The following is a 22,476-nucleotide window of genomic DNA, read 5'->3' on the forward strand; positions in this document are numbered from 1 at the left end:
TCTGCATTGACTTATAACCCATGCAACCCCGCTGAGTTCAACAGGACAGATCTTGGACAAGAGTGTGAGTGACAAGTTGGGGAACCTGTCTTTAAACTTAGCAATTCTGGTTGATGTTATGAAATTGTTTTGATGAAGTAATTTTATCATGCAATGCCTTTATATGAACTGGAATCCACTGGCTGGCATGATCTTCCAGACCAGGCTCAATGAAGAGTCATTAACCTTAATGATGGTGCTCTGACTGAACAATGGGTATACTAACGAATTCACCTGAGCGAGGAAAACAGTTTGACCAAATTTCTCTGCAGAGAGCTAGTGAAGCACAGAGTGGAAAATCACCAGCAGCAGAACAAAGAAACCAGATATTGGCAGAGCAAGACTGGAAAGTTTGGGCAGAAGAGGAAAACATGGGCATGCTTTCATAGCGGGGGGTCTGGTTTAACTGAGGAACCAGCAAAAATCAGAGAAAGCTAGCTGACCTAGAAAGGCTCCATGATTCTGAAGGATCCTGGGCACACCAGAGGACTCTGCCTAAGCACAAAGAATTCTCCAGAGGAAACAGAGACAAGGAAAATAGATACAGGTGGGTTTATTATTTTGTCTAGTGCAGTGTTTCTCTTGTGCTGCTAAGTAAAGAGTAAAATGTGTTTAGAATCCTGTGCAAAGCCTGCATGTCTGTTTGCTTTCACTATTATGAGCCCCTGAAGTGTTACACTGTAAATCCAGAGCACACACATGGATGGAGTTCTGAAAGAGAGTGCTTAAGCTATGGGGTGTGTGTGTGGGTGTGTGTGTGTGCACGTAGGCTATAGAGGGGCCTGAGGGGTCAGCACTAGTCCCAGAAGCTAGGCAGTTTGACCCAGGGTCCCAGCTCCCAGGCAGGGATACTAGACAGGAGAATAGATGCACCCTCAGGGTGTAGAAAGACCCCAAGCCAGGGGCAGTGCCTGGACTCTGTTCAGACTCAGGATGCTTAAAGCACATGGGGCCCCATGAAGTGGTCCCCAATCACAACTGCCTGGGGAATGTCCAGACAGAGGAGGAGCTCTGCCAGAACTGTGTGTGTCAGACAGTGTCCTGTGTAGACAGACTTTTCAAAGGCTAAATCTAAATATTATGGATTAAGTCCCACCAAAAGAAAATGCCAGATAGATTTCCTATGTAGAATTTGGATACCCCCTTGAACAATTAAGAGGTATTCCAAACCTAAAGTCATGACCACACCAAGTCCTTTTTTTCAACTTACTTTTTTAACTATTAACAACCTCTAAATTATTGGTTCCAGCTATGATAGGAAGCAGAAATACTTGGAATACTGTGAGAAAAACAATCCTTATGTTTAATCAACTTAGCAAAAACCAGGAAATACTGGAAATCTCATGGGTGAGCCTATCATCATTGTAATTTTCCAGCTCATGGGACTCAGTTAAGTAACACAACTTTTATATATTTGTCTGAATTGAACATCCTTGCCTTTTGTGATTCACCAATCACAAGTCTTAAAGGAATGTGATAAGGTAAAATTTGGCCCAAAACTTAGATTTTGTAAAAACAAGCTTAAAAAAACCCAAAGACCAACTGAAATATAAAATCTAAAATTAATTTTAAAAAAAATTAAAAGCGTAAACAGTTTTTAAGCAAATAAATATTCCCATATAGGTCCGCAATTAAGCAAGGTATCACTATTTAGGGTAGCACTTAAGTCAATGGGATTTAGACATGTACTTAAGTGCTCTCTTGAATATGGATGCGTCAAATTGGTGTTTGCAACCTGGCTATTGCAATACTGTGCTACTGCAAGAACCTGAAAACAAAATTGACTAGAAACGATAAAGAAAAATGAAATGGATTAGTCTTTTCATCTTGTCCAAGGTGAGCAAAATGCAAAAAAGAAATGAACATAAACACAGAACATTGTGTTAGATATTAAAATTATTTCAGCCTTAATAACCTTAGCTAGTATTAGAAATACAAGACAGAAGATTTACTTTTTTAAATTAAAATATTATTAAGCATGAAAGCATCCCTTTCATTTTCTTGCTCAAAAATGTTGCTATTTGGATCCCATCCTCTATAATCTATTAGCTCTCCGTCTATAATGTCTAAATTACCTTGATGCTGTTTCTATCAGAGAATATCAAAGGTTTTCCAGTCAACACCTTACCTCTTCTAAGTTGTCCATGATTAAAGAATTTTTTATTGCTGTTAGCAGCACTCATCTAGATGAAGACTCTCTTGTTTTCACTTTGTACAACTATATGGGTGTAGTTACACTGCTATTCAGATGTATACATTTCTCTTTAAAAAAAGAAAAAAAAGCAGGTGCCTGCTTCATTTATGTTACTAAATTGCACTTGTTTAATTTTAGTTTTAAAGTTTAGCATTTGAACTAACATATAAATTGAAGCTAAGTAGCCAAGTTATTATTACTAGATTTCTTTTGACAGATATTACAGTTTTATTAGGATTAACTCAAATGAGGGCTCAAGATTCTTGAAGTGTCTCATTTTGGCATTCAAAGTACTTAAATTGCAGCAAACATATATAAGAGAAGATTTAATTATTTTACAGTAAGATCCTCGGGGAAAACTTCAGTGTACTGGAGGCAATTTACAAATCCCAATGGAATAAAATACCACATTTCCTCTACAACACTAAATCTTAGCAGAACTTGATTTTCTTTTTCTTTTTATATAGAACACAGATTCTAAAAATAGTTCTCAACGTATCTTTTCTGTGCAAAACTGTCCTTTGAAAAATATTGGACACAAAACAAGAATAGTATATTCATGCAGAGGTGTATCTTTAATGCTGCATTTTCCTCCACTTTCAATGAATTTGATGCGAGTTTTTCATACAGAGCAACAGGAAGTCTTCATTTTTTGTGTCTTTTTCATCTGGGCAACTACCACATTTGCACATAGAAAGCAAATGACTATTGGACTAAGGGAGCACACTACATCATTAGGAGAGACCCTCTGTTGAGTCCAACCACTGAGGTCCATGGGCAGCGGGCCCTTCCACTACATTGACCTACCTAAGGATCAAGCTGGTCACAAGGACGTGCATATCGCGGCTCCCTCAGGATAAGCTTTGGGAGCTGTTCGGATTGCTCAGGAGAATTGTAGGAGCCAAGAAAGTCACGCTACGAGACCTGCACTACATTATGGGACACCTGAACTTTGCCTGCAGGGTTGTTCCCTGGGGCAGGCATTCTGTGCCCAGCTTGCAGTGGCAACAGCGGGAATAGCCAGGCCACACCATTATAATACCAATTACTAGAGAGATGAAGGAAGACTTGAAGGTGTGGGAACAGTTTTTGAGTCAATTTAATGGAGTGTTGTTATGGAGGAAGGAATAGTTATTAGAAGCAGGTTTGAAAATCCATTTGGATGTTTCAGGAGGCTTTGAGTTGTTTTACCAAGGAAGGTGATGTGCCCAGAAATTGCCTGCTATCTGGACACAAAATGGGGTAGTACGTGACATGACTTTCCTGGAATTTTTCCCCATTTTAGTTGCAGTGCTTATTTGAGAACTTGAGTTGGCTAATAGAAAGGTGTGCTTCTGGTGGATAACATGGCGGTGGTACATGTTATCAAGCGCCAAACTTCCAGATCACACAGGCTCATGAAGGTAGTGAGGGCATTTGTGAATCTCACAAAGTTTAAGCCTTATCATCTGTTTTTCTTCGAAGTACGAGCCCAGGGTGGATAATGGCACAGCAGATACCTTGTCTCTTTTTCAGTTTGACAGATTTCGGGGGCTTGCTCCAGGAGCTAGTGACGAACCTGAGTGGATGCTGCTGGCGCTACAGAGCCTGGGTGTAGGATGTTGTCAGTGGCACAGAGATCTTTGGTGCCAGGCACATGGCTGAGCTATGATGGAAATTTCAATAAGTTCTTCCAATTTCAGGATATGTAATGGTGGTCACCAATATGGCCCATCACAGAAGGGTGGGTGCTGCGGTACATGGTCATTGGCAACCCAGTTGCTGGCGTCCTCAACGATCCTGGCATAGTGCAAGGTGCAACTCAGTTCTTTTGCAAGAATGGGGTTCACCTGTCAGACTTTGAGGATGATATGATTTTGGCCACTGTAAAAAAGGTCACTGGGAGATGTCTAGGAACCCGACTGGGTGGGAGAGGTAGCCAAGCTAATTGCTGGTGCCTCCTTGTGGTAGATATCCAGCGCAGGTACTCCATAGGAAAGGCATCCCGTAATCAGATAAATAGCCTGGTAAAGGACTTTAAAAGGAGGTGCTGGTTAAAGGAATAGAACAGAGAATGAGGGGGGTTGGAAGTCCTATAATTGGTTTGGCAGGGAACAAACCCCCTTTCTTTATAGCCCAACCTTAACTGTCCTACAAGGGGGTGTGGATGGTAACGTCCAAGCTATGGGTTGGCTGGGGGACATGGATGGAAAATGAAAGGGAGCGGGTGGAAGCCCCAGCTAGTTATTTGAATGAACATGGAGTTGCCTGCACTGTACACTTTTATCCGCAAGGCAGTCCCAGACATCTAATAATAAAGTTGCGGCCCGATTAAATCCATATCAAGTGTCTTCTGTTCTTTATTCAGCATATCTGGATAACCTCCACTGAGTCCAACCACTTAGGTCCATGGGCAGGCAAACAGACCCAGGAATGGGACTCAATTAGGCTAAGAATTTTTAGGGGATATTTTATATGCTCTGAGACTCCCATCAGAAGGTTCACTGGAAGGTCCATAAGACAGCAGCCACAAGAAAACTCAGCTAACTAGGCTGCTAGTGTCATAGCAGGGCAGGAAGTAGTGTGGTCTGATCAGTAATAGTTTAGCTAGTCTATTCCAACAGATGTCACTGATGCACATATTTTGCCCAGCCACATCCCATGATAATTCTGCACTACTTCTTGGACTCCAAGTGGATCATGTGGTATGATGAGGGCATTATTTCCAATGCCAAAAAACATGCCAAGTTCATACCCTGTCCTCCTGCATATTTTCATATGCAACTTATGATTAAGAAAGCATTTCCATTACAAGACCCTCTGTTCAGGTTGCTATAGTTTTTTTCTAAGAAAAATCCTACTCTTTGGGCTAAAATTTCTTGAGCTTCTGCACCATTCTAAGGGGTTTGTTTTGTTATTTTATAGTTGGAAAAATCAATTATTGTTGTTTTTGAGATATGAATATTTTTCTAACTAGTGTTTTGAACAAGCAAAGCATTTTTCAGGGGGTTGTTTTTAAATCATTCAAATAACTCAAAAATGGCTTTTTATTAGAAGTTCGACCTTAACCCACAGAAGCCTGCTCAAGATTAGGGAAACTTCCCACCAAACTGTAACTGGTTTTATAACAGTTCAGCTAAAACAAATCCAGTTGGAGTTCTGATGTAGATCAGGCTCCAGGCAGTGTAAATCATTTTTACTGAACCAGTTTCAACAGCACTTTCAACACTACATTTGCAAATGATTTTAAGATCAATTTAGCAGAAACTTTTTTTAAAAGCTGGTTAGAATTTGAAGAAATGTTCCCAGTGTAGTTCAGGCCAGAAATACCTTTAACCTATTGGAAGATTTTTTTTAATACAAATAATGATGCTGTGTTATCATTGTAGAAAACAACCCACAGACAGTAATGAATGTATTCACCTTTAAGATTACCTTGAAGATGTATGCAGGTAGTCAAAAACGAGAAAGCACCATATTAAGTTTGGCCCACAAGCTAAATTAAAACTGTCTTGCCTTCTAACTAATTTATCTCATTTGTTACTTCCTCAAATATCAGCACACATTTTGTAACTGTTATCTTGCCCCCTTGAACTCCCCTTTGAAAACTAACAGTTTTCAATTATGAATATCTCTAATAGATTCTACATACAAGGCCATTAAAAAAATTACGTAACATAAATAGCTAAGTATTCTCTTGTGCTTCTCCATACTTGCTGTAGGAAAAGCAAAATCTGGAATACAGCAGTAGATACTGATGTTATCTATCTGCAGATTCTTATCAAATTACCCAAAGTGACTGTGTAAAACCGACAGACCCCGGTCGGTGGGCAGGATTGAACCTGGGACCTCTGGAGCTAAATGCATGAGTCTCTGCTGCATGAGCTAAAAGCCATGTGGCCCTTAGCTAAGGCTGTAGAACAGACTCATTAATCTTGCTCTCTAAGTGGTGTCGTGTGCACTAGATGGGACAGAGCACCACATCCATGAGGTGTGTGGGTTACAACTGCACCCAAAAGTTGAATTCCCTATGGGGCAAAGCTACCCCCTATCATCACAAGGGGATGAAATTCACACATACCTGCAGCAACAGTGGCAAACCAAAACCTTATTTATTATTCATTCATTCTGTTGAGTTACCTAGATAGAGTGCATTATTACTGTAGCTGCTAGATACCTGTTTACAAAGTTAAGTACATAACTTTTATTAAACTATGCAGGCAAACCATCAGAAAGTAAACAAAAGCTGAACAGAATATCTGAGTCCTAAAAGACTTCTATCACAACCTTTTCATTTTAATCAGCTGTGTCAATCTGAAAGTTCTCAAGTTTACATGAATTCCATGATCACCATTTCCATTGTCTCTCACCACAACTCTGTTTCAATATGTCAGATTTCCTCCTGCTGTTTATCCTTTCTCAATACAGTCTACTCATCATTTTTTATCTCTGTGTACATAGCAGGAATGATTATTCTTACACTCCCAGTTTTTCCCTTTTATTCTGGTAGTCATACCTAATGTAGGACACTGGACAGTCAGGTTTGCTCCAGGATATACCAGTAAACATGCTGTGAAAAATCAAAAAGCCATAAAACAACCACAGGCAGATCTTCAGTTGGTATAAATTTTCATAGTTCCATTATCTCCGTGGAAATATGACAAAATATATCAGCTGAAGTTCTGCCCCTCAACTCTGTAGAGGATGAATCAGTTTCCTCGCTCACCAGCTTTTTAAAGTTCTAATCCTGCAAGGCATTGGGCACCTCAGTGATAGCCCTAAAATATCTCCATGAGTTTGGTTTAACTGATTTTTTTCCCCACATCATCTGCCCAGCATTTCTGGTTCTCTTGAGAGAAGCATCAGTTGATCATTAAGGATTAAGTAGCCTGGAGCTGAGCAACAGTCAGTGGGAGCCCCGATGTATAGAAGAGGACCAAAAAACTATTGGAAAAAGCCTGGGCATAGATCACTGGAGATAGTGCAGGGAGCTCGGAAAATGACTGAAGAAAGTCATAAAGGCTCAGCTGCTGTCCTGGAAGCAGTCTGGGGAGTACTGGAAACAGCACATCAGTGATTTTTCACTAACTAATCTAATCTATTGGTTTCCTTTTAAAACAACCTTCAACTTAAACTTAAAAATACAGAACATTTAACCACTGAACTGTTATTATAGAAAGACCACCATCATCTCCTGAGCACACCCTTGCAGCTGAGCACGGTATTGCTATTGCCTGCCTCAGTCCCCCCCGCCCTTTCTGAGGTAACTATGAGGTGATTTAAACAGCCTGGTCAAAGAGAAGCCAAAGATTCTACTTTGCAGCAGTATATCTCCCTTTAATAAAGCTTTCTAAAAGTAGCATTTGTATGTGGATTTAAAGGCTCTTTCTTCAGAGCCCCGATAAAACTTAGAAGTCCTACAACAAATAAGTCTTTAGGTTTCAGCAGCAGCTCCTTCTGCTATAAGGCCTCAGGCTTCTCTACTGCATCAAGAGCTCCACAGTCTTTCCCTTGTTTATTCAGGGTGTCTCCCAGGCATCCTTAAGTGGGAAGCTTTTGTAGTCTCTTTCCTGCTTGTTCAAGAGTCTCTTCAAGCCTCCCTGCCTTAGAGCTTTTACCTAGTTCAGGCTTCCTAGGAGCTCCCTTCCTCTAGAGCAACCTTTCGCCACAGGAACCTTTTTTTCAAGTGAGCTCTCCTAAACTTATTATTAGGCCCAGGTGTGCCTTACTTAACTGCCTTCTAGCTAGTTAGGCTGTTACCTATTCACAGATAGACCTGGGTTGGCTCATTCCCTTTTGTGGAGCCTGTCAGTGTAAGCTGGGCCTTTGGCTCCCTTAAAGGGCCAGCCCTGTGACAGTTATGCAGTAAAAAAAAATTCAAACACGAGATAATTATACCTTTTATTGACTTGGTGGATATACAACATTTTTAAAAAATACACTCCTTTATCTAGGGCTAGATGCTGACTTCTGTAAGGAAAAATAAATACCTTAAACAAAAGATGGGGGCAGATCTCTGCACTCTCAGGGCATCAGAACTACTAAAATTTGCTGTTTGATTTTTGTTTGTGACCTGGCTTTAGGAAGTGTTTGTAGTTCTGCTCTTGAGAAACATGAAGTTCCACCTATAGCTAGCCCCATGTCTGGTGCTAGATCCTCATTAGTGTTTTTTTCTCCACTCAGAGTGACTCATTCGGTCTTGAAAAAAGACTAGCACCCTCCTGATTTTCCTTTTTGAAGGTGCATTAGACTGCTGCTCTTTCTGGCGGTGACCCGCATTGTGTTGGTTCATAACTGACACACCCCCAGTGGATAATCTGAAATTATTATTCAGCATGGATTACTTCCAACATGCCAGACTCCACAGATGTGGGCCAGAAACATTTAACAGAAAGGCTACTGTTGTGGAACAACATTATATGCTAGTGTGTGCAATCCTTAATGACTTGGGTGAGCAAGTACTTAGACAAGAAGTCCCATTTGTAGTACTCACATTAAGGGCTCACTTAAACAAGTAAGGGTTGCAAAATCTAGCCCTTGGTTACTGATGTTTGTTTAACGTGGCATGACCTGGGCTTTACTAGGGTTGAAAATATATTGCCTGTGCAACAACAGAGTACCTTTTACATGTTTTCTACATCATCTAATTAGGATCCTTCTCCAAACAGAATTAAATTTATTTTTTAGATTTATAACTCATGTCCGATCATATCTCAGGTGAATACATTACATTGAAAAAAGATTTTTTAGTTTTTTTCTAAAGAGAAAAAAGTTACATCACCCCAAAATTACCCATCTCCGCTGCACCATCTGCAAGTAGACACTTGAGTCCAGAGACTATCCTTGCCTTAAAGAAAGAAAAACCTCAGATAGCCTTCTCTTCGTGAGAAAATTACAGAGTTGAGGCCTCCACTGAGAACCTTATCCCAATCAGTTAAACATAGGAGTTTTTCGTCCAAGAACTACAGTGCAATGAGGGAAGAAAAGGGGGCCCAGAGGCAGCCAAAGGCTAAGCCAAGTACTGTGGGATTTTATAAATCAAAGTCAAGACCTAATATTGCTGTTGGAAGCTAATATGAAGCCAGTTCAGTTGATTATGAAAAAGACAATTTTACAAATTCCTTGTGGCTTTTAAGAAGCCAAGTTCTGCACCTACTGTAATTTCTAACTAATCCCTGGGTATAGCCCCATGTAGAGTACTTTTGTAATAATCCAATTTAAAATAATTACTTGTGACCGCTCAGGCGCTTCCTGAGGTCTATCAATGCTACTATGCTATTAAGACCATGACCTTCCCCCCATCTCTTCTCTGCCAGTGATGTTGGTCTCCATCATGCTCTAGTTCATTATTGCCTTAATCACCTTTGCGCTTTCTCTCCTGCTGCGCTTTATGCTGTACATTGGAGAAGTTTCTTGTAAAAATTTGTGAAGCCACTACACTATCCTATCCTCCTTAAAACTCACCTCTGTTGTAATATCTACAGCAATGGATAGGCAACAAGTGAGCGGACACTGATACTTGTACAAAAGATCACTTATACCATGTCCGTTATTCCTTCTCTGTTTCTCTCTTTCTAGTTGCATACTAAAACTGTATCATTTTTGTGGTGTGTACAGTGCCCAGCACAATGGGGCCTGGTCTCAGACTCTAGGTGTTTCCACAATAGAAATAAAAATAATAATAGCAGCAATGGTGTACTGCACAATAGTGGCCATGTGGAAATAGATGTCATGCCATCACACCTGGTTTATGCCTGTGAATTTAGGCTAGGCCATGACACTGTTAGCTTGTGGAAAGGTGGTGCTGGCACAAAAGCAAAGATGCAATATGTTTCTTACTTCATTGGCATGCACGCCACAGAGCACAAAATACTGCAACCACATGTAGCATAAGCCATTCCCATCATACATTCACTCATGATGAAGGACAGGAAAACTAATAATAAATTAAACTAAAATAATAAATTGATTTAATCAGACCCAACCATTCTCTCAATTATAGCCAATAAGAAAACATTCCACCAATAAAAACTCAACTGTTACATAAACCAGAATATACAATGAGCTGACTGACTACAGACTTTATATTTGTTTGTTACTGATGACCTCTTATATCTCATGAGGTCATCAATAACTCATGAGAGAAGTACATGCTGTATCCTGTCTCAGTCTAGTGTAAATCCTCTCACATCCTATTCATATACTGCCACCAAATGACCCCAAGTTTGAAAATAGGTTCTGAAACAGTGTGAGGAGGTGAAAGGGAATGGAGCTAGTAGCATTTCAACAACTGCAATTGTCCTGCATAGCAAGTTTACTACAGCTGAACTTGACAGTGTGTACATGTTTGTACCACACGCACACAGACTGATTTTCAGACGTGCTGAGAACTCATAACTTCTCAATTGAAGTTAATGGAATTTTCAGGTGCTCAGCACTTTGAAAATCAGGCCAATACTTCTCACCTCTTTATCTAGTTACAACAGAACTATTTCTACTGTTTAAACTAAAAATAGTCTTCAGGCTCAAAAGCTGGCATTCAGAACTCCACTTCTAATTTAAACTGTGTCTTGGGTTTTAAAATAAAGTAAAATACACATGGTTTATCTGTGCTATACAGGTACTGTACCACCCCTTAACAAGACAGTTGGGAACAACAACTGCTTCATAAGAGAGTACAGTTTGCTCTCCTCTACAATAGTCAGTCAGCTCTGTGGGCTGAAGTTCAGTGAGGGCTACAGCTGTGCCTTCTTCCCCACCCTTTAGGAGTCGTTAGTGATGCTAGGTGAGGGAAAAGACTGCAGGCTCACTAGAGTCCTGTATGGAGGCGTAAGGCGCTGAAGAACCTTTTGATTTCTGCTTTATGTAACCTGCCAGTGTCAGGGCACAATTTAGTCCTCAGTGACATGCCCAAATCACAGAATGAGTCAGACACAGAACCAAGAATAAAACTCCTGTCTCCCAGGGTATGTCTACAGCGCAGCTGGGAGCGGTAATTCCTAACACGGATAGACATACATGCACTAACCCTGCTCATGCCAGTTTTGTGACCCCGGCAGATCAGGTGCCAGCTCATGCTGAAGCCCCAGGTCAATTCACTTGTTTATTAGTATAAATCAAAGTGACTGTTAAATGTGTAAGAATGTATTTGGTGTTTAAACCTAATGAAAACTAATGGAATGTTATTTGTATTGTTTTCACTTATCTGTATCCTCTTATAATGTAATAGCAAACATTTACACTGTAAATACTCCTGTAACTTATTAACCCATCAGACAAGAAAGAAGCCTTGTGAAATGCAAATGAAGAACTTTAAACAGAAAAGTGCTAATTTCAAAGCAAGTGTGTGATGATCAGAGGTCAAAGACTCAAAATGCGTTTCATAGAATACCAGGGTTGGAAGGGACCTCAGGAGGTCACCTAGTCCAACTCCCTCCTTAAAGTAGGATCAATACCCAATTTTTGCCCCAGATCCCTAAATGGCCCCCTCAGGGATTGAGCTCACAACCCTGGGTTTATCAGGCCAATGCTCAAACCACTGAGCTAGCCCTCCTCCCAGATTTCTTGCTTTCACTATAAGAATGGATTCAAGGAAAGATCCTTCATCTCTGGATTGTTTAGATTTTAACAGGGCAGAATAACTGAACGAGAAGACAGAGATCCCCAGAGTTATTCTGGGTAGCCCTGAGGGACGTTTGGGAAGCTAGCAGATTACTACATCTCTGCTACCATTTGGAATTATAAACTGTGCCTCACCTGTACATATACTGTACCTGCTCTAACCGCTCAGTAAGTCTCATTTCCTTTTAGCTAGTTTATCTGCGTGGCAAGATAGACTGGAGAGTCTGAGGAGACTGTGACTCTTAAGGTAAGACTGGTATAGTGAGCCGAGCCAGAAATTCACATTTTAGGGTACCAGGTTTACTTGGCTTGGTGAAATCTAATTATAGAACACACCACCAGCTTGGGGAGTCTGCCTTGAGGTAGGCCCTCACAGTTGTGAGCCACTCCAGACAGCAGCGTGAGAGGTGCCTAAAAATAGCAACGTGGCCACAGTGGACCAGGCAGTGGCTCAGGCTAGCCGACTCCATACATACCCAGGGACTGGCCAGGATTGTACTGCAGTGGCTAGCCCGGGCTGCTGTCATACTGCCATGACCACACTACTATTTTGGGGTGCTATCTTGAGCAGAACTAGTGTGTGTATGTCTATCTTTGCTGGGAAGATCACCTCCCTGTTGCGAACCCAGAGTCCCCTTCCCTCACCAACAGACAGTTCTGCTGCCTTCACAATCAGAAAGTATTATGAATGATTGCAACTACCCCTGATATGTGATGCATGAGGCTTGCTTTTTTTTTTTTTTTTTTTTTAACTGTGCTTGTTCACTTGGGAAGGTCCAGGCCCTGGAACTGCAGAGGCACATGAAAACATGATGTAATGGTGAAAAAAAAAACACATATAGAATATTTCTGAATTCTCTAAAAGATCCACTTTCAGTTAAGTACAAGAATTCCTTTTATTTTTTCAAACAAGTTTCATAAAGAAAAAAATGTAGAGAAAAACAGAAACTTATGTTCCATTTTAATCCTGTTTCAGAAGGCAGCCTTAACTCTGGAGCACCACCATAATAAGTAAATCAACAGCAATGTATTTTGTAAAAAAATAATGAAGTCTTGGTCATTTGAAACCTCAGTGTAGGAGGAGCTGGTATTAAATCTTTGCTGAGCAAATACAATGGAGAATCTGTAACCTGGTACCCTAAAATGGGGAGACAGTGCTGGAGAGGAAATGGAAGGATAATGAGTTAGCCATGCATTTTGAATATAGTTCAACATCTTATTTAGTATGAATGACAACCTTGAGCTACTTTAGGATTAGGCTGGTAGATATAATAATGATCTGACACACAGAAGAGTTTTTCCACTCTAATAAACTATATTAAAGATATTACATCATATTTTAAAGCAGTTGATTTGCCTAAATGTCCATCCTCTGCGACTGATCTTTTTTCTGGCTTTGTTTTTCCACCTTTAATCAGAGCTATGCATTCATGTGCATAACTGTAATTAACTTCTGACATGGTAAGTACCCCCCACTCAACCCTGAATAAACAATTATTTTAATGATCACCTTGTCTTTTATTTTATTCTGAGAGATCACTCTCCATATATTATTATTAGGTTTACAGTCATGCCTGTAATTTGCTAGCCACCTTCCAACCATACAGGGCCCCGTCCTTTGGTTGTCTATATGATAGAGTGGTGAAAATGTATCTGTGTGCCATCTTTGTGATCCCAGAGTTCTCAGAGTTTCCAGATTTCATCCTGTTACTTTGCAAGTGCTCAGAAAATGAATGACTTTCATTGATTTTAGGAGCTGCGACCTCACTCCTACTCCTATGTCAATTATGAGAAACATTTCTAATTTAAAAATGTAGGTATACTTGGGCTGCAAAAGATGCACTGTTGGGAGTTATAAAAGCTACTTAACTGTGGGGGAATGTAAAAATATACGCACAATGCTGAAGTTAAAAACAAGACAAGAAAACCACAGATCTGGCAACTAACATGATAATGAAGAGGAGCTATGATCAACAGGAAGGAAGTAGAGTTTCCTCTTGATTAGGATGCTACAGAGTCTGACTCTGGATAGTTTTATTGTGTCTAGCTAATTAATAAATGTGGCAAGGAAAATTCTATAAAAAAACCAAGTGAAAGCTGAAAAAATATGTTTTTGAAACATTTCTACAGCACAGAATGACATCATGTCCACTTGATATATTTTTATGACCCGCATAGTACAGAAAGATTTTGCAGAATTCAAACTTTAAATTAAAACAAACAAAAAAGGTTAGTCTTTTTAGTGGCGAAGATAGCCTGCCAAGCATAAATCGCAGGTACGTAATGCAGTGTTTCTTCTTGTATCTGTGAACAGTCTGAAACAATGTCTCTGGGACATGTAAACTCTGCAGCCACCATTAATCTGAAAGGAGTGTTAACTCTAAAGCCTAATGACAATGTTATCTTCATCAAATTAACACTGTCATTACTAACCATGTTTATACATGGATTGGGGAAAAGGGGGAGTGATGATCACATGTGGGATGAGAATTGGGAGATGTTACATTAAAGGGGAGAAAGGCAGAGGGAAGAAAGGAAGAGACACATAAGGACAGGCAAGATAGTTGAGAGACAGAGAAATGACAGGGTAGGGGGTGAGAAAAGAAAGAAAAGGATGAAAGTGCTGATCCTACTGATGAGCATATTTCCCCATTAAGTGAGGCTAACATTGCAATAAGGTACTGAACAACAATAAATGATATTAACTACAAGCTTAGTTATTTATGTAAAAGCCCTATTTTCCACTTGATCCTTGTGTAAACCTCCCTCTAACATCACTGGCAGTTCTCCAGTAAGTTTGAGAGAGCATGTGGTCTTAAATTCGCACACCAGCCCACAGAACATGATTAAAATTGAAATTCAGTTCTCTTCACAAGGGAGTTTGATATCTCTGACCTAAATGGAATACCTCCCTCTTTAAAATAATCATATTATGTAGCTCAGTTATAGGTAAATGTACATGTGTGCTTGGTTCCATTCTGTATGCTTTATCTTTGGGTCTAGAAGGAGCATGTTTATCTTACAACCAAAGAAGCAAGGGATCTTCACAACCAGTATCTGGAATGATTGGCACCAGTAAATTAACTATCACTGTGTGTGTGTGTGTGTGGAGGGAAGAGAGACTTCCAACTTGTGGCCCCGGAACAAGGAAAGAAGTCCTCTTTCTTTTAAAAATTCAACCTATTCATATAGGAGGCACAGACATTTGAGGACTTTTCCCTCCTTGTCGCTCTGGCCATGTTTCCTTTGTTCTTCTGTCTCTGCACTAGTTTCCTCTCTTCTTCCAAATGTACATCAACTTTTTTTCTGCTCTCAAGCATTTTATAACTTTATCCTAGCCTGTGTCCTGCTGCCTTCACCTATTCCTTAATATCCACCTGCTTCCTTAATCCTATACCTCTCTCATGACTGCTCCTGTATCTTTTACTCCCTGCCCCATCTTTGTTCTTTGTAACAGTAGCAACCACTGTCTCTGGAGCAGCCTCCCAACCAATGTACATCAAGCACACTCTTTCCTCTACTTCATAAAAACCAGTGAGGTTCCATGGAGCATTTCACTCTGTGTTCATCTCTATCACATTTGTACATGAGGTTACTGTATTCTCTGGTACCCATTGGTGCCTTCAGTACAATTTGCGGTTTGGGGAATATTTTTGTTGAAAGCAGTGGTCAAAATTCCATTGATTTAGTCCTTTGCTTAGCACTTTCCACCAGTTCCTACTGTAAACTTCCCTATAGTTAAGCCTACATGAATCAAGTCAATGGAAATTCTTTTATAGATTTGGATGAGAGCAGGATCAAACCCTTATTGTACTGCACTTTATAATTAATACTATACACAGGATACATATACAGGACACATATACAGGATATTCACATATTTAACATCGGAAGATTTGTTATATTTATGTATTTTTCCAAAAAATATGCAGATTTTAACAGAATGATAAATATATGTTGATTAACCTTTCCATTTTAAATGTACAATCAATTAACTAATTTAATCTCTCAAAAAAATAACAGCCATTGGCATTATTCTTTGAATAATCCTTGTTTAGTTTCCATAATAGTATACATTTTAATGAAAAACTCATTATAACATAGCATAAGGCATAATTAATTCTGGGTGATTCTTTCTGTGTAAATAGCTAGTACAGATGTTGAATTCCATTTTCTACTGGCTTTATTAATTTTTCATAAACCAATATTTCGACTGTAATGGGTTATAACAGCTCCACAGAAGTTTTAGAAATGCATTAACTGTCATCAGTGTTGTGAATCTAACTGGGATTTTACCATTTGTATAATAGTACTTTAACATTACATTTTTTAAACTGTGGTTACAGCTTTGTTTTATGCTCTGAAAATGAACATCTAGGTATAATTAACATAAGGGATATTAAACAATATTTAGTTAATTTGTCTGTATTTAGAAAACAACTTAATCTGTTTAACTAATAATGTCCTAGAATAAATTTAGAGGGAGAAACTGCTTAGTTGACAGCAAAGATCAAAACTAAAGGCATATTGTAATGGAATAGACTCCTCTATTCACATCCTACACACTAATGTAATAATCTTTGTATAAGGTATGCCTTGTGAGATATAATTTGAAAACTCATAATTTGCTGGTCAGTATTGTCCTGATAAAATATGTGTGGCAACATTGTATGTAAAGTTATAACACATTTTCCAAACCCCACTGCCCTGCCGAAGCAGAATCATCATAGAATTGTAGGACTGGAAGGGACCTCAAGGTCTTCTAGTCCAGTTCCATATACTCAAGGCAGGAATAAGTCAGCAAATAGGTCTGTCCTAAACAAAAGAATGTGTGCTTGCCTTAATTAACATTTAAGGCAGAAAACAGAGTCATCAAGCAGGAAGGGAAAACAAAGGAAGTTCACACAGGTAGAAAAAAGCAGCAGGAAATATCCTTCCACACAGACTATTTGTCTCCTGGTTGTCAGCTGGAAATGTTTTTTCAAGAGAGGGATTGAAACTATAAAAAGGAGGGGACACCCCAAGGGACCCCCTTCTCTCTTCCACTTTCTGTATCTGGCATTGTACCTAAGATGATAGAGGAAAACAGCAAACAGCCATTGGACTGGGGGTGGGGGGGAGGAAGAAGAGGGTTCAATAACTTTGCTGGAAACATGTGGTGAGACATTTTGCTTGAATACAATATATTTTTGTTAAATTAGACACAAGTAAGTGTTTTATCTTCTAACCATTTCTGACTTATGTCCCATTACTTATACTCACTTAAAATCTCCCTTTTTGTAGTTAATAAACTTGTTTTACCATTTTATCTAATCCAGTGAGTTTAAATTGAAGTGTCTGGGTAACTCTATTTAAGATAATAAGTTGGTATATTATTCCTTGAAAGGAATAATAGACTTAAAATATCTGCACTGTCCAGGGGAGGGCAGGGCAGTACAGGACATACATTTAGTGTGTGTGTGTGTGGGGGGGGAAATCCAGGACTGGGGGTGTGTTGGGTTGACTCTGCATTATAGCTGAGGCTGGTGAGAGCCAGGGTGTAACTGACAGGTTGCAGTTACACACAGACACACAGGGTGTGGCTTGCACGCTGGAAGACTGTGAGCAGCCCAGGTGGGAGCTACTATAGCTAGGCATTGGAAGGCATTCAGGCTAGCAGGCCAGGGCTGACACAGCCCCCAACTAGTCTGGATTGTACCCTGGTATGTCACACATCTAATCAGATTGCAAAGTACATTGACATATATATATAGAGAGAGAGAGAGAAAAACCACAATATGACTGTACAAAAGTTATGCTTTGCATGTACTATACAGTGAACTTTTTATCTGAGGATCTAAAGTTGTAGTATAAACAATCATTTAGCCTCATAAGATTCTGTGTGAAACATGGTTCATTCACTCATGTAATGGTGTTTTTAGGACACCCGTCTCTGCTAAATGAAATACCGCAGTGCTCAGAGACTGAAAGATTAGCATAGGGATAAAACCCCCAGTGCTCAGACACTACAAGAGAAAAAAGGTGCAAGTCCTCTCTTGAACAAATTTCCATTTACTCAGCAATTTCCTGCCTCCCCCGCATAATTATGTGCTTACATGTGCTATATTGCAATAGTTCCTATGTTAATTATAAACAAATATTTTTTTATAAAAAATTATAAAAATTTTTAAAGCATAAAACAAAGCTACAATGGGAAATTACTTACCAAACCCTACTTCTTTGACGAGATCATTAAAAAAGGATTTCCACTCTTGGATCTCAGCTTCCAACTGTGAGACAAGTTGGAGCTCTCCTAGCACTTCAAATGCTTTAGTGTTCTGAGGCACTGATGGTTGGGAAGGAGCACTAGACCCACCCCTATGTTCCACATGAACTACCATGCTGGGGACAGATTTTCAAAGGCAAACATGACAGCTAGGAGTGGGGTGATTAATTTAGAGAAGACTATATTATTACTGAGGTGGGAGAACCCTCTCAAGTGGAGCCATCAGAAGAAAAGAGCAGCATCGGACAAAGTCTGGCACAGACTGTGGCTGGAAAGGAGCTGACTGTGAAGGTTCTGGAGGGAGCTGAGGCAGTTATAACAGAACATGGGATAGGTAGGTGGTTCTCCTGCTCACCTGTCAGTACCTCAGCAGGCTGAAAATTGTTCTTACCTTTCTTGTAGAGAACCAAGAATGGGAATCTTGTTTGTATGGTGTATTTAAAGAATCATGCTTTACAAAAATAGTTTCCCTGTCTGTAAAATGGATATAACAATAGCTCTCTACATACCAGACATGTGGCGAATCACAGAGCTCAGTACTGAAATGGCAGACTGAATAATAGGTTGCTGTTCTTCATTTTTAGCAGCCAAATCCTTTACTAAGGCAGATAATGCTTAACTATTCCATTATCATTTCACATATGAATAACACTGGTCAGTTCTGAAAGCACCCGTGTATTATTTTTCCCTTCCTCACCGCAAGTTATTTTAGTAAAGATAATTAAGGGCCAGATCATCCTCTCTCACAGTAAAAGCTTTGGAACAAGACTTTTTCCAAGGGAAACTATATAAGAGTTTCCTCACAGAGATTCCCCTGGATCGTATCATCTGGTGGGAAGCGGAAGGTTTAGCTCCTATTCCGCCCCAAAATCTGATGGATACCAGGGAATATGCAGGAGGGTCAGAACCATCCAGTCCGAGGCCCTGCACCTCCTGCAGCAGCTGCTTGTCAGAGCAGCTTCAATGGACTACGTCTAGTAACAGCTTCCCAAGAGGTGTATTAACTTTTCCATGCCACAGCTGCACAGATGACAAAATGCATCCTCCCCAGCCCAACCAGCCCTGGTTCCCACACCTTCCTTTCTCAGAACCCTGGACCATGTGCAGGGCCCAAGGAAGAGAACAGAAGCCCCCTTTCTATAACAGGGTTCAAAGAAGAACTAGATAAATTCATGAAGGATTTCCAATTCCAATATATCTTTTTTGAGATGGGACAACCACATCTGCATGCAGTATTCAAGATGTGGGCGTACCGTGGATTTATATAGAGGCAGTATGATATTTTCTGTCTTATCTTCTATCCCTTTCTTAATGATTCCCAACATTCTGTTCACTTTTTTGACTGCCACTGCACTTTGAGTGTTTTCAGAGAACTATCAAACAATAACTCCAAGATCTCTTTTTTTAGACAAGGTAGAGAAGATTTATAGAAGAACTAGTGTTCCAGTAGAACACTCCTCCAAATGGAGATAAGAATCTGTACCCTGGAAACTGTATTTCAGCACAATAATGATGGGAAGAAGGCTTTAGCTTAATACAGTTTATTTAGTAGTCACCCTGGAATGTATTTAAAATTAGTTAGATGTATAAATAAAACAAAAACTTGTGAAAATGTACATGTGAGACAAACAGGACAGTACTTCTCCCTGCGATTCCTTGGGAGGAGTTGGCCTGTACCCTTTTAAAATGGTGTTCTGAAAAAATTATACTGAAATGGCAATGGCATCTCTGTCAAATACTTCTTGTTGAAGAAATCTGGTACAGAAACTTCCTCATTAAAGCAGAGGAGGCTCTCATTCCAAACAGTATGTTTTTATTAGTTGAAAGAGGTCTATCTGAAGACAATGCAAGTTTAAAAAAACCCTACATATTGATTATAAAGTGTGTATATTAACAGTTGAGCACAAAAAAAAAACAGTTAATGGGTTTCATCTGATAAACCTCAGGACTTTTGCCTTCAGCATAATATTGCTGAAGTGCTTTACAAAGATCTTGGGTGAAAAGGTTGTGGCAATTTGCCAATGTTGTGGTATAGTCTCTACGGTCTTTTGTTAGAGTGCTTTGTTAGAAATCCTAATTACAACAGCTGTATTCCAAAAGATACCTCAGGAGTACATCGTTGTCCTGCCAGACTGGTCATCAAAGTACACACCCAAACCAAAATATTAAACCATTACTATCACATTGCTATTAATGTTATCATCTGGCAAAAAGCAGCCATACTTTCTTGATGTTCTAATTTGCTTCAGCCATGATCATTTCAAAGCCACTTATAAAAAGACTTATAAAGCTACTCAGTAGGACAAAAAATAGTTTTGCTGTAATATCTTTCACAGGGAAATAATTACTTGCATATGCAGGGTCTGTCGTGTATCTCTGTTCTTGCTCCATTTTATCTCTCACACATTTTCTTAATGAAAGGTCTGCTTTTATAGTATACTTAGAGAAAAAGGTGGAGCAATAACAATCATGTCACTAGTCCTACTGTTTACCATTATCTTCAGGATTATAGAGTTTATTCACATTATATTTCTCCACTTTTGACTTTAATTGTCTGCTTCAAGTTATCAGGACATAACTATATCTTAGATTTGCATTGCATTAGGGGATCTTTTCCTTTCTTTATTGATCTTGTCTTATGGAGTAATTTAACTCAATTCTAATTTTCTTGTGCATGCGGGGTGTTCTCCATCCAAGGAAGTGAGTTATGTGTATTCAAGTGGTGCATCTTATGAATCTTGTTAAGCTTTACTGCCTTATAGCCCGCACTGATGGAATATTTAATCACAGAAATGAGTTGGCAGATATGATGTACAATGTGGTTAAGCCTTGCGGCGTGTGTCTTCACCAGCAATTGAGAAACGGGTGAATCTGCCATTCATCAGTGCCATCCAGACAGCTTTGTATAACCTTCTGTTTTTTTACTTATTTATGAAGATTAAAGGTGCTCTAAATCAACAGTTTCTCTGTAGATATATCATCTTTCATTTCCAAAGTGGCGAAATTTTTCATCATTTATTAGCAGGCAAAAGGAACTTCTTGCACTGACTGTGAAGTAGTAGAGAGGGTGGGTGTGGGTGAGGTAATATCTTTTATTGGACCAACTCCTGTTGGTGAGAGAGAGAAGCTTTCGAGCTTGCACAAAACATTGTCTCAGTACAGAAGTTGGTCCAATAAAAGATATTAGCTCTCCCACCTTATCTCGCTAAATCCCGGGAACAACACAGCTACAAAACACTGCATACAACAATGTGAAGTAGAAGGTATTTTCCATGTTAAATTTTAACATGGTAGTACTGGAAAACATAATTAAACTAAAAAAGTAAAAATCTTATCCATCTTAAAACCTTATTTCTAATTCCAAGGTCTTCAAAAGTTTTATTGCCTCCTCTGCAAATGACATAGGACAGAATGGCACAATATGCCAAACCATTCAATTATTGGTTTCAGAGTAACAGCCGTGTTAGTCTGTATTCGCAAAAAGAAAAGGAGTACTTGTGGCACCTTAGAGACTAACCAATTTATTAGAGCATAAGCTTTCGTGAGCTACAGCTCACTTCCTCAGATGCATATCGTGGAAACTGCAGCAGGCTTTATATATACACAGAGAATATGAAACAATACCTCCTCCCACCCCACTGTCCTGCTGGTAATAGCTTATCTAAAGTGATCATCAGGTGGGCCATTTCCAGCACAAATCCAGGTTTTCTCACCCTCCACCCCACCACACAAATTCACTCTCCTGCTGGTGATAGCCCATCCAAAGTGACAACTCTTTACACAGTGTGCATGACAATCAAGTTGGGCTATTTCCTGCACAAATCCAGGTTTTCTCACATCCCCCCACCCCCATACACACACAAACTCACTCTCCTGCTGGTAATAGCTCATCCAAACTGACCACTCTTCAAGTTTAAATCCAAGTTAAACCAGAACATCTGGGGGAGGGGGTAGGAAAAAACAAGAGGAAACAGGCTACCTTGCATAATGACTTAGCCACTCCCAGTCTCTATTTAAGCCTAAATTAATAGTATCCAATTTGCAAATGAATTCCAATTCAGCAGTTTCTCGCTGGAGTCTGGATTTGAAGTTTTTTTGTTTTAAGATAGCGACCTTCATGTCTGTGATTGCGTGACCAGAGAGATTGAAGTGTTCTCCGACTGGTTTATGAATGTTATAATTCTTGACATCTGATTTGTGTCCATTTATTCTTTTACGTAGAGACTGTCCAGTTTGATTATTGTGGGCAGACACTACGCTGCTGTTTTACTGTTTTATTTTCTACCACATTAGGAGATCTAACATACTTCTTTTTAAAAAAAATAATACACTGCTTTTCAACCAAGTTTAAATACGTCTGTGGGAAACATTATTGTTC

The 22,476-nt window shown here is 39.5% G+C and overlaps 1 protein-coding gene across 29 annotated transcripts in view; it reads right to left on the reverse strand.

The window, feature by feature from the left end:
• The window catches only part of RBFOX1 (RNA binding fox-1 homolog 1), a 2,420,635-nt gene that overhangs the window by 108,694 nt on the left and 2,289,465 nt on the right, over positions 1–22,476 (reverse strand). The gene's annotated exons all lie outside the window — the stretch shown is intronic.

The sequence above is a fragment of the Lepidochelys olivacea genome (genome assembly GCF_965140295.1).
Source record: "Lepidochelys olivacea isolate rLepOli2 genome assembly, chromosome: 10".
Lineage (NCBI taxonomy): Eukaryota > Metazoa > Chordata > Testudines > Cheloniidae > Lepidochelys > Lepidochelys olivacea.